Source organism: Maylandia zebra, linkage group LG4 (genome assembly GCF_041146795.1).
Source record: "Maylandia zebra isolate NMK-2024a linkage group LG4, Mzebra_GT3a, whole genome shotgun sequence".
In the NCBI taxonomy this organism is placed as follows: domain Eukaryota; kingdom Metazoa; phylum Chordata; class Actinopteri; order Cichliformes; family Cichlidae; genus Maylandia; species Maylandia zebra.
This window is the reverse complement of record NC_135170.1, coordinates 6,738,716-6,750,793: the sequence shown is the minus strand read 5'-3', so window position 1 is coordinate 6,750,793 and position 12,078 is coordinate 6,738,716. Positions and strand designations below refer to the sequence as shown.

The 12,078-nt window shown below is 36.8% G+C and overlaps 1 long non-coding RNA gene across 1 annotated transcript; it reads right to left on the bottom strand.

Annotated features, from left to right (window-relative positions):
* Window positions 1-6,327: 6,327 nt before the first annotated feature.
* Window positions 6,328-10,143, bottom strand: LOC143418312 (uncharacterized). The gene is made up of 3 exons (XR_013098251.1): window positions 10,024-10,143; window positions 7,519-8,528; window positions 6,328-6,846 (listed from the first exon to the last, which is right to left on the bottom strand). It is a non-coding gene; the product is annotated as an uncharacterized LOC143418312 (long non-coding RNA).
* Between the last annotated feature and the right edge of the window lie 1,935 nt (window positions 10,144-12,078).

Genomic DNA, 12,078 nt, shown 5'->3' with positions numbered 1-12,078 from the left:
AGTCAGAATTCTGACTTTATTCTCAGAATTCTGACTTTTTTCTCAGAATTCTGACTTTAATCTCAGAATTCTGACTTTTTTCTCAGAATTCTGACTTTAATCTCAGAATTCTGACTTTTTTCTCAGAATTCTGACTTTAATCTCAGAATTCTGACTTTTTTCTCAGAATTCTGACTTTAATCTCAGAATTCTGACTTTTTTCTCAGAATTCTGACTTTAATCTCAGAATTCTGACTTTAATCTCAGAATTCTGACTTTTTTCTCAGAATTCTGACTTTATTCTCAGAATTCTGACTTTAATCTCAGAATTCTGACTTTATTCTCAGAATTCTGACTTTTTTTCTCAGAATTCTGACTTTAATCTCAGAATTCTGACTTTTTTTCTCAGAATTCTGACTTTAATCTCAGAATTCTGACTTTTTTCTCAGAATTCTGAGATTAAAGTCAGAATTCTGACTTTAATCTCAGAATTTTGAGGTGGGCACCTGCAGGCTTCCAGCTTCAGTGACAGCGATGTGTCCAGTTTGGCAGGTGGAGAACTAATTCACTAAATATGGTGGATATAAGTGACTTTTTGCGTGGCCGAGGGGTCCCCGAAGATGCTATTTTATTAATGGAAGAGCAGAAGGTGAGTAACAAAAAAGAGAAATAGTTTGGTGTCTCCTATTTTTACAGGAAAACAGTTACGGTACAGTTACGGTTAGCTGTTAGCATGCTTGTTAGCTTATAATGTTATATAGGAATGAACGTGTTTCACGATGTTACAGTATACTAGGTGAATTGACGTTTTAACTGTTGTTGATCGCAGGATCATCCCAGATGGGTTCGTTGCATTTTATTTTATTGTTCTACTATTTCAGAGTTTTTCAAGGCAGTTAAGCAGAGCTGTGTTACAGATGCTAGCCGCCTGCCAATATCACTGATATATTTGATGTGTACAAGTAAGTTACACTTAGTACAGCGGAGGAGAGAAGCTGTAATGAATGTTTATGCGGATATTTCACTCAGAAAAATGGGTGGCGTTCATACACAGCCACCGACACAGCCCCGGTTGTTGTTCTGACGGTGGCCGACTGACGATCCCCTCACAACATGTTAGCTAACACAAACTAATGTTGTGCATGTAACTGTGTATACGTTAGTGGTACAGTGTCGGAAGAAATAAGCAAACTGTTAACTGTTTATAATGTCAGAATGACATCATCGTTCTCCTGCACTGTGTAATGTATGTCAGCTCAAGAAGGAAATCATATCTTATACTCTGAGCTGCCCAGTGCACTTAACGCCTACGTGTGGAAATGGTAGGCTACACTACAGTTAACTACCGGTAAAAAATAAACTTAATACAGTATTTGATTTTTTTTTATAGAACAATAAAATAAAAAGTGCTGGCTGAGGAGCGCTGCCGTGTTGAACTTTGACCTCGGAGTGACGTGACGTTTGTTCGCACAACCAATAGAAGTGCAGAAAGTCGCAAATCAGGCATATTGTTCGCATAAACACAAAAATAAATAAATAAATAACGAAATAATCCCGATATTGTGCCAAAGACTGATTTACAATGTTACTTTGTGTTCTATGTGTAATACCTTTGCTTAAATGACTAAATGGACTGTGTATTTATGACTCTGCGTTATAGTCTTACATACATAAGTAACATTCATATGTACAGATAAAAATGTACAGAGATATGTACACAAGCGTGTACACAAAAGTCTACTGCTGATCGAGCTGCTCAGTGGTCGTACAGTCTCATGCAGAGAGCGTGGAGGTGTTGTCCATGGTGGATGTTAGCTTAGACAACATCCTCTCCTCCCCAGTCTGCTCAGTGGACTTTAGCAGACCGCTAAAGCTGGCCCTCCCGACCAGTTTGTTAAGTTTCCCCCTGTCCCTCTCTGCCATTCCACCACTCCAGCAGACCACAACATAAAAGACAGCAGTGTCGTAGAACATCCTTAGAAGACGTACTACCTACATCATAACCAATCAAGTCCTGCTTTTTTTTAAATACAGAAGAGGATTTATTATTTACTGAAAGGCTATGCCTTAGTTTGCTTCTTTCATTATTGTGTTTCGCCCTGCATAAAATAGATAGCTTTTCTGATAACTACAGTCAATACTCTCCTACTGGCATTAGCGGTGACCTAAGAGGCTTAACTGTAATATTGCTTTGCAGTGTAAATGTTGCAGAAAATGACTGTCTTTTCTTTCTTCCTGTGTGCAGATTGACTGTGATGTCATAGCGCTGATGGATGACGCAACTTTGGCAAACTACATTCCCTCGTACGGAGACCGAATTGCCGTCTTCAATTTCTGCAAAAGCAAGCAACCACTGTCAAAAAGAAAACTAGGACTTCTGCAAAAACTTCGTGAGAAAATGAAAACCAGAAAAGAAAGTCCAAAGGAGAACACTTCACATACAGATGCAGGAATAAGACAGACAAAGAAGCAAAAAGCAACACGCAATGTTGAGATAGGATGGATACATTGTGATGGAAAAATAGCCAAACAGGTGAGAGCGAAGCAGGGAGGTGGCACTAGAAAAATTCAAATGGCCACTGATGCTGGATTAAAAGATATTCTTCAGGAAGGAAAGAAACTTTTTTTTTCCTAATGGCATATCTCCTAAGGGATGTGAAACAGATTTTGAGTTTGAGGTTTGGGACTTTAAACAGAACCACCTTACTGATGATACCTGCCAGTCTATTGGCAATATGTATGAGGCAGCGAGACTGACAATGTTACGCTTCTACATTGCAACAAAACCAAAAGATCCTGAAGAAGATGCCAGCGAGACATCTGAAGTGGTGTTTGTCTCAGAAAGCAGTGGCAGTGATATTAATCCATTGCAAGTGGGGGAAGTCAGGGGTAATTTTGATGAAGTCATCGCTGGTTCAGAAATTTTAGATGATCCAGAAATTACTTTTGGTCCAATTTTTGATGCTGAAAAAGATACAGAAGACACATTAGTCTATGAGGGTTTTCTTGTACCCCTCAGTCCACCTAATTCAGAGAACATAATAACAATCACCATACGTCATACTGACACTTTACATGACATGATTACTGCTTTCTCTGATGAGGAGATTTTGACCAAAACACTGAATGTGAAGCGCATACTTCCAGACAACACAGAAGAACCAGGCACTGGATCAGGAATACTAAGAGATGTACTCACATGCTTCTGGCATGAATTTTATGAGCGATGCACCCTAGGTGCAACCGTTAAAGTGCCATTCATTCGCCATGATTTTCCTGCTGAAAAATGGAAGGCAGTTGGGCGAATACTCCTGAAAGGTTACCAAGAATGTCAGTATTTTCCAAATAAACTTGCAATCCCTTTTCTGGAACAAGTGCTTTTCAGTGGTGTTTACAGTGATCTTAAAGCACACTTTCTACAGTTTGTCAGCAGCCAAGAATGTGATGTTTTGATGGAAGCAGTAAAAGATTTCTCTGCAGTTGACTTGGATGATCTTGTGGAAGTTCTTGACAGTTATGGCTGTAGAAAAAGAATCACTGCTGAGACTCTTCCTACAATCCTTGATGAAATAGCACACAAAGAGCTTGTCCAAAAACCATTGTTTGTTATTGACTGCTGGAGGGAGATCATCGACTCCCATATCTCCCTCAGTCCGGAGGGACTGACCAAGTTATTCTCTGAACTGCAACCAACTTCAAAAAAAGTGTGCCAGCTGCTGAAATTTGCTGTGGATTTGACTCCACAATAAAAAGAAGTGAAAAATCATCTCAAAAGATTCATCAGAGAGCTGGATAACATTAAACTTCAGAAATTTATGTGTTTCTGCACCGGATCTGACCTTATAGTAACAAACAGTATTTATGTGGAATTTCAAGATATGACAGAGTTTACAAGAAGACCAGTCGGACGCACGTGTGGGAATGTTCTGCAGCTAGCTAACAGCTATGAAAACTTCCCAGATTTTTGTTCTGAATTTAATGCAGTTCTTGAAAGTAATATCTGGGTGATGGACATTGTTTAGACTCTCACAGCAAAGCGCTACATTTGAACTGCTCATGCACACTAGAGCATAACTGTAAAGAGATGTTAGGAATATGTATTTTTATGTATTTTGAACTTATACAGTATACTTTTTTTAATTAGAGAGAAGTTTCTCATCTCTGTTAGAAGTCTAGTTTTGGCTAATATTTCATTTTCTTTTATCATTTTGAGTTTTACATAATACAGTCACAAAACAAAACGAACAGGTACACTGTTTACTACCATATCCAGAGCTGTCTTCACCAAATCCAAGCTTTCCAGCTGTAAGACAGAAACCTTCAGCAAAAGCATGAAGAAAGATTACTTAAGATCTATAAACTATAATTAAACTGCTCTTAAACGTTCTTTAAAGCACCATGTGTGGTGTGAGAGCTCAGCACAGTCAAATACTTTTGTAAGTAATTAGTAGAAAGACTAATTCATTCAGATGGTATTTTCTTATTAGGTCAGGGCTAAAACTGAACATAGTTATAACGTAAAAGTAATGCTGTTATGCAACACTGTATTGTAAAAGGAATAAGTACAATTTTATACTTTAGCATTTGTCATGTCTGAAAACATTTTGCTTTACAGTATATGCAATTTTTAGTTAAGGTAGGTTAAGGTATCAAAGTTTGGCATTTGTTGTTGATTACAAAGGTTCCATATAAAGTTGGTGAAAATATTTTTTAAAATTCCAGTATTTTCTTAATGCCATATTGTTTCTAAGCATACCTGTTATTCATCCATCAAATTGATTCAAGCTGCTTAAAGGATTCAGTCTGTTTTGAAGATGGTTATTGATTACTGAGATCATAAATAAACACTGTACACTTCAGTGCAGTGGTCAAGTACTGTGATTATTCAGGCATCCTTTTGTAATGCCAAATTGTCATGTTCTCAGATATAGTATTAATCTTAACACCTGAAAAAATGTCTTGTTACTGCCAGAAATTATGCATTTTTATTTGTATGCATGTATGTTCTCAGTCATTCACACTTGTTTTTATTTCTATACCATAGATGACACTGAAGGAATATGTGATACCACAATAGCCAGTGTTCATGGTCTTTACAGTAAGTCACTAATGTATACTGATGCATAACAAGACTGTATGAGATCTATAAGTTTGTTTTAAAAGTTGAGTCATTCTTGTTACAGGGCAGCTTATACGGTTATGAGTTTTAGCCATGTTATTGGCATTGGAAAGAACAGGTTTCTTGTAAACTTTTTCCAATAAAATGTTACTGTACACAGTACATTTGTATTGTTGTTTTGAATATGTTCATCAAACTCCATATCTATTTGAACATGCCAGAATTCAAGAGACTGCCACACATGAGCTCAGTAACATGGAAGAATACCATTTATTTTTAATTTCAAACATTTCATAAAGATACACAAATATAAATGTAAAACATGTTGCACTTAATGGGACAATAACTTGGTTCCACTTGCAGGAACTGTTTTGTTGCATTGTTGCTGGGATACTACAAATAAAAGTCAAAATATTTTTGGTATGTTTCTTATAATTTTAGGATTCATATCATGAAGGAGCCTTGTATACAACAGCTAACACTGAATCAGTATAGCAATGATTCATGGTCATTTTACATGAAAACCAGCTAAAATATCTTACAACTAACAGAAGTGAAATACATTAATAATTAAGTGATGGACCTTCATATGGGTAAATGATTATAATAGCTTTGCTTTAATATAATTGCACTAAAAGCTCCCCAAAAGGCATAACGACTTTAAATATTAACAATGATACGTTTATAGAAACATGCTGTTGTCAAGACCTAGAATTGTTAATGCTACTATGGTTTGCTGAAACATACCACAGATAACCCGGGCACTTAGCATATCATATGCTGGTGCCTGGGTTTCCAGCCATGAATATTAAGAGTAAAGGTTGATACAGAAAACAATGAGCAGGGAGCTGGTCAGTTTATATTTTATATACTATGCACATGTCTGGCAACAAAACACAAAAATTTATATTGCAATTTACTGGTAGGCAGGTTTACACCACTTATGATTCAATCAAAAATATAACATTTGTAAATGCAGTTTAATGTATGGCCTTTTAAAAGGATTGACATGTGTTTCATAACTGATTGATAATATCACAATATTCAGCTTTTTCAAGTAATATATAAACATTTCTGTTTAATGGTAGTGTGAATGTAGAAAAACAATCAAATGGGGGGGGGGGGGGGGGAAGATACCAACCAAACTGTATTTATTACTATGATCAACATAAAATGATACTAGTTGGTGCTGACCTCCTATCAGCACTCTGAATTTACATTACAGCAGAAATAAACAGCAATATTCTGAGAGAATGACCTGAAAAATGGCATGTTCGGTCACACCTAAAAGATGTCTTTCATTTAATGCAGTGCAGAAATACCTGCATAAAAGGTACCTGTAAGACATGGCACCTACTATCAAATCACGTTATCAAGATAAAGAGAAATATTTTGTATTTATTTGTACATTTACACACTGAAGTTCCTTAAATACTTTGCAGTATTTCTTCTCTTAACCTAATATACAGATCCGCAGCACCAAGTGGATCTCCTGGGGCATCCCATTCATTTTCTACCATAAGCAGACAACACAGTTCAAAGACTGTTTCATCACAGGGGTGTTGACCTTTTGGGCTACACTCTTCCATACACAAAGTAATATCCTCCATAGAAATAGGCTTCAGTCTATCCTCAGCACTGTGCAGCTCTGGAAATGAGTACATTACTACTGGTCGACCCGATGCTGCACTACCACTTGGCCGGATTTTGTGCGAGTTCCATGTGTTCACAACTTCATCAAGTTCATCCTACATGAAAAACAACACAATATAAGTACCGGTATATGAAACAGACCATGTACCAGTAGATTTAGCCAAAGTTGAGGCTTATTAACTCATTAATCAACAGACATAGAAACTGACCTCTAATTAATGTAAAACCAAGCAGCAACAACAAAAGAGCACTTTCACTAAACAGCACATGGACACAGAATGGTGCTGCATGATTCTGCTGTTGAATAGATAGCCCAACACTTTATACTCAGTGTGCAATGATTCTACAATATATTTTCAATAGAGAATTAACCAAATGATAGGATTGCTTTCTGAAACCGTGCCCAAAGGACCACTAGGTAACAGACTCCATAGTAATTTAAACCATGTGGCAATAAAAAAAAAATGCTCCATGCACCTGTGCTGAGAAAGGTGCAGTTACTTCCACTGATAACATGAATACAATTCCATCAAAGTATTAAAATGGAATCCCAAAAAGTTGATTCTGTTCATCTGGATGTAGTGTTTTCAGTGTGAGAAATGTTCTGTCAAAAAACATTCCTTACCTGGCTGATTGAGCATGCATCAAGACATATTAAAATGGAAATAAAATTCATATTTAATTTAAAGAAAAAAAATGTTCTAACCATATTTATATTTTCTATTTATGCAGCTAAGACATTACATAGCATGAGCACATGCTTTTACCTGAATAAGATTGAGAAAGCAGAATTGGATAAGACTTTTGTCCAAAAAATCCCCTGTGAAGTGGCCATCATCCTGAAAAGTTTGAAATAAGTTCATCCAAAATTGTGCACTCTGTTTGCGTAGGGTAGCCCACCATCCTTCTATACGTTGGTTGGCCGTACTTCTTCCGTAAAGGAAACTTTTCTCACCTGCAAAACTGTCTGTGTGGTTTCTCCGTAAAAACATCTGCATTTGTTCGACACAACCATTTTCGGTGCCTCGGTCAGCACGTAACCTTTCTGGACATCCGCTGATGCATGAAACTGTTTTCAGAAAATAACTTGCAATCAATTTAGGGTCACTGTTTGTAGTATAAGCCTCCATCCATAAAACATAGCGGCTAAAACCATCTATGCAGCCACTGAGAGCAATACCATATGGTTTCAACTTGTCATAGCCATCCATGTGCCAGAGAGCATTTGGCCCTCTGCAGCTGTACTGTCGTCTTCTCAACCGTCGAGCTCGTCTCAGTTCCACACCTTGAGGGTCAAGCAATTTGATTATGCATCTTACAGTATCTTGTGACACCACAAATCCATGTTGAATTGCACGTAGATGTAGCCAACGATAACCTTGCATCTGTCCATTTGTCATGATCTCTTGTTGGACAAAGGCTAGCACTTCCTCCAAGTTTGATTGATTCTTCCTTCTAAAAAGCCCAAGTCTTTTACAAATTCTCTTTAGAGTTCGAACACTTATAATTGTATGATGACTATGTGCTAAAATTGAAAGTATTTCTTTGTTACTGAAAGAAAGTCTGAAATACAGTCTTATTAAGTCATCCAAATCTGACATGTCAGCCACTGTTTCTCTCACTTTGAGAGGTGAACTTTTTGCAGAAGTCCTAGTTTTCTTTTTGACAGTGGTTGCTTGCTTTTGCAGAAATTGAAGACGGCAATTCGGTCTCCGTACGAGGGAATGTAGTTTGCCAAAGTTGCGTCATCCATCAGTGCTATGAAGTCACAGTCAATCTGCACACAAGAAGAAAGAAAAGACAGTCATTTTCTGCAACATTTACACTGCAAAGCAATATTACGGTTAAGCCTCTTAGGTCACTGCTAATGCCAGTAGGAGAGTATTGACTGTAGTTATCAGAAAAGCTATCTATTTTATGCAGGGCGAAACACAATAATGAAAGAAGCAAACTAAGGCATAGCCTTTCAGTAAATAATAAATCCTCTTCTGTATTTAAAAAAAAGCAGGACTTGATTGGTTATGATGTAGGTAGTACGTCTTCTAAGGATGTTCTACGACACTGTGGTGGCGTCTGCTGTCTTTTATGTTGTGGTCTGCTGGAGTGGTGGAATGGCAACGGACAACACCTCCACGCTCTCTGCATGAGACTGTACGACCACTGAGCAGCTCGATCAGCAGTAGACTTTTGTGTACACGCTTGTGTACATATCTCTGTACATTTTTATCTGTACATATGAATGTTACTTATGTATGTAAGACTATAACGCAGAGTCATAAATACACAGTCCATTTAGTCATTTAAGCAAAGGTATTACACATAGAACACAAAGTAACATTGTAAATCAGTCTTTGGCACAATATCGGGATTATTTCGTTATTTATTTATTTATTTTTGTGTTTATGCGAACAATATGCCTGATTTGCGACTTTCTGCACTTCTATTGGTTGTGCGAACAAACGTCACGTCACTCCGAGGTCAAAGTTCAACACGGCAGCGCTCCTCAGCCAGCACTTTTTATTTTATTGTTCTATAAAAAAAAAATCAAATACTGTATTAAGTTTATTTTTTACCGGTAGTTAACTGTAGTGTAGCCTACCATTTCCACACGTAGGCGTTAAGTGCACTGGGCAGCTCAGAGTATAAGATATGATTTCCTTCTTGAGCTGACATACATTACACAGTGCAGGAGAACGATGATGTCATTCTGACATTATAAACAGTTAACAGTTTGCTTATTTCTTCCGACACTGTACCACTAACGTATACACAGTTACATGCACAACATTAGTTTGTGTTAGCTAACATGTTGTGAGGGGATCGTCAGTCGGCCACCGTCAGAACAACAACCGGGGCTGTGTCGGTGGCTGTGTATGAACGCCACCCATTTTTCTGAGTGAAATGTCCGCATAAACATTCATTACAGCTTCTCTCCTCCGCTGTACTAAGTGTAACTTACTTGTACACATCAAATATATCAGTGATATTGGCAGGCGGCTAGCATCTGTAACACAGCTCCGCTTAACTGCCTTGAAAAACTCTGAAATAGTAGAACAATAAAATAAAATGCAACGAACCCATCTGGGATGATCCTGCGATCAACAACAGTTAAAACGTCAATTCACCTAGTATACTGTAACATCGTGAAACACGTTCATTCCTATATAACATTATAAGCTAACAAGCATGCTAACAGCTAACCGTAACTGTACCGTAACTGTTTTCCTGTAAAAATAGGAGACACCAAACTATTTCTCTTTTTTGTTACTCACCTTCTGCTCTTCCATTAATAAAATAGCATCTTCGGGGACCCCTCGGCCACGCAAAAAGTCACTTATATCCACCATATTTAGTGAATTAGTTCTCCACCTGCCAAACTGGACACATCGCTGTCACTGAAGCTGGAAGCCTGCAGGTGCCCACCTCAAAATTCTGAGATTAAAGTCAGAATTCTGACTTTAATCTCAGAATTCTGAGAAAAAAAGTCAGAATTCTGAGATTAAAGTCAGAATTCTGAGATTAAAGTCAGAATTCTGACTTTAATCTCAGAATTCTGAGAAAAAAGTCAGAATTCTGAGATTAAAGTCAGAATTCTGAGAAAAAAAGTCAGAATTCTGAGAATAAAGTCAGAATTCTGAGATTAAAGTCAGAATTCTGAGAATAAAGTCAGAATTCTGAGATTAAAGTCAGAATTCTGAGAATAAAGTCAGAATTCTGAGATTAAAGTCAGAATTCTGAGATTAAAGTCAGAATTCTGAGAATAAAGTCAGAATTCTGAGATTAAAGTCAGAATTCTGAGAAAAAAGTCAGAATTCTGAGATTAAAGTCAGAATTCTGAGAAAAAAGTCAGAATTCTGAGATTAAAGTCAGAATTCTGAGAAAAAAGTCAGAATTCTGAGAATAAAGTCAGAATTCTGAGATTAAAGTCAGAATTCTTTGTTTTTTTTTCCAGTGGCCCTAATCCTCTTCCGTAGATTGTAAATAAGGTGAAAGAAGTCTCATTTAAATTTCTACATAAATGTTATCCAGCCAGTCACTACATGGTAAAATTTAAATGAGACATAAATACTAATTGTACTTTCTGTGGGGATCATCCAGAAACCGTGACACATCTTTTTTGGTACTGTTCTTCTACACAAAGATTCTGGAAGGAATTTAGCTGTTTTGTTATTGTCCATATTTTAAGGGAGTTTTCTTTACGATGGGAAAATGTTTTATTCTGTTTCTTTAAGTTCCCCACGGAGAATGATAAATGTTTTTTTATAATAAATTTGTTAATACTTTTAGCTAAATTTTTTATCCATAAATATAAGTTTACTAATAAAACACCATATCTGCCATTTGTTTAAGGATGTGGAATTGTACAATCAATATCAGACTCCACCAACAAAAAGGCTCTCAAAACAATACATGTATATGTGAATTTTTCCGTGTATAATTATTACTTTTTTCTTTTTACTGCTGATTTTGTGTGTTCATTTTCTGTTCTTTTGTATACTTCATCTGTTTGTATGTTGTATACTCGTTGTTTGTTAAATAAAGTTCTTTAAAATAAAATAGAAGTTGCAGTCAATTTTCCGCAACGTAACTGAATTTACAGTTATGTTTTCATTTTGTCATACTGCAATAACACAATTGATGTAAAATCAGACAAAAAAACATACAATCAGAGTAGAAAATGTTATATTTATACTGTAACAACCACAAACATGTTTAATGAATCATATTTCATAACTTTAAATGCAAATATAAATTGTCAATTTTAAAATCCTATGCACAAGTTTTGCAAACAACAAAGTTATTTGCATCCATTTACCTTTTACCTTGATTTCAAACTATTTACAGAACAATCAGCTGTTCTGCATTCGATAAGATGCCACACAAATTATTTGTGCCACTCCAAATAATTCTGTCCACTATAAAGGAGAACATCACAGCCTGATACCTGCAGGTCTGACGGCAGCAGGTGTATCACTCCTTTTTCTACATGGACTGTCAGGGTTCCTGGGTCATTGACCCAGTGATTTCAGTTTGTTCATGTTCGGTTTATTTTGCCACATCAATGTTGTTCTCACTTCCTGTTTTTCCCGTATCAGCTCGTCTCTCATGTCGTTAGCCAGATTATGTTCAGCTGTGTACTCACCGGTCTCTCATTATCATCCTCATCAGTCTGTGTATTTAAGTCCTCAGTTTCCTCCAGTTCATTGTCGTGTCATTGATGTTATGTTGTCGTTTCCGCCTGCGTTCAGTATAGCCAGCCATTCAGTCTTTCAGCCAGAAGGTCCTTTTGTTCCTGCGCTGTTTATCCACTCTTCATAATAAACCAT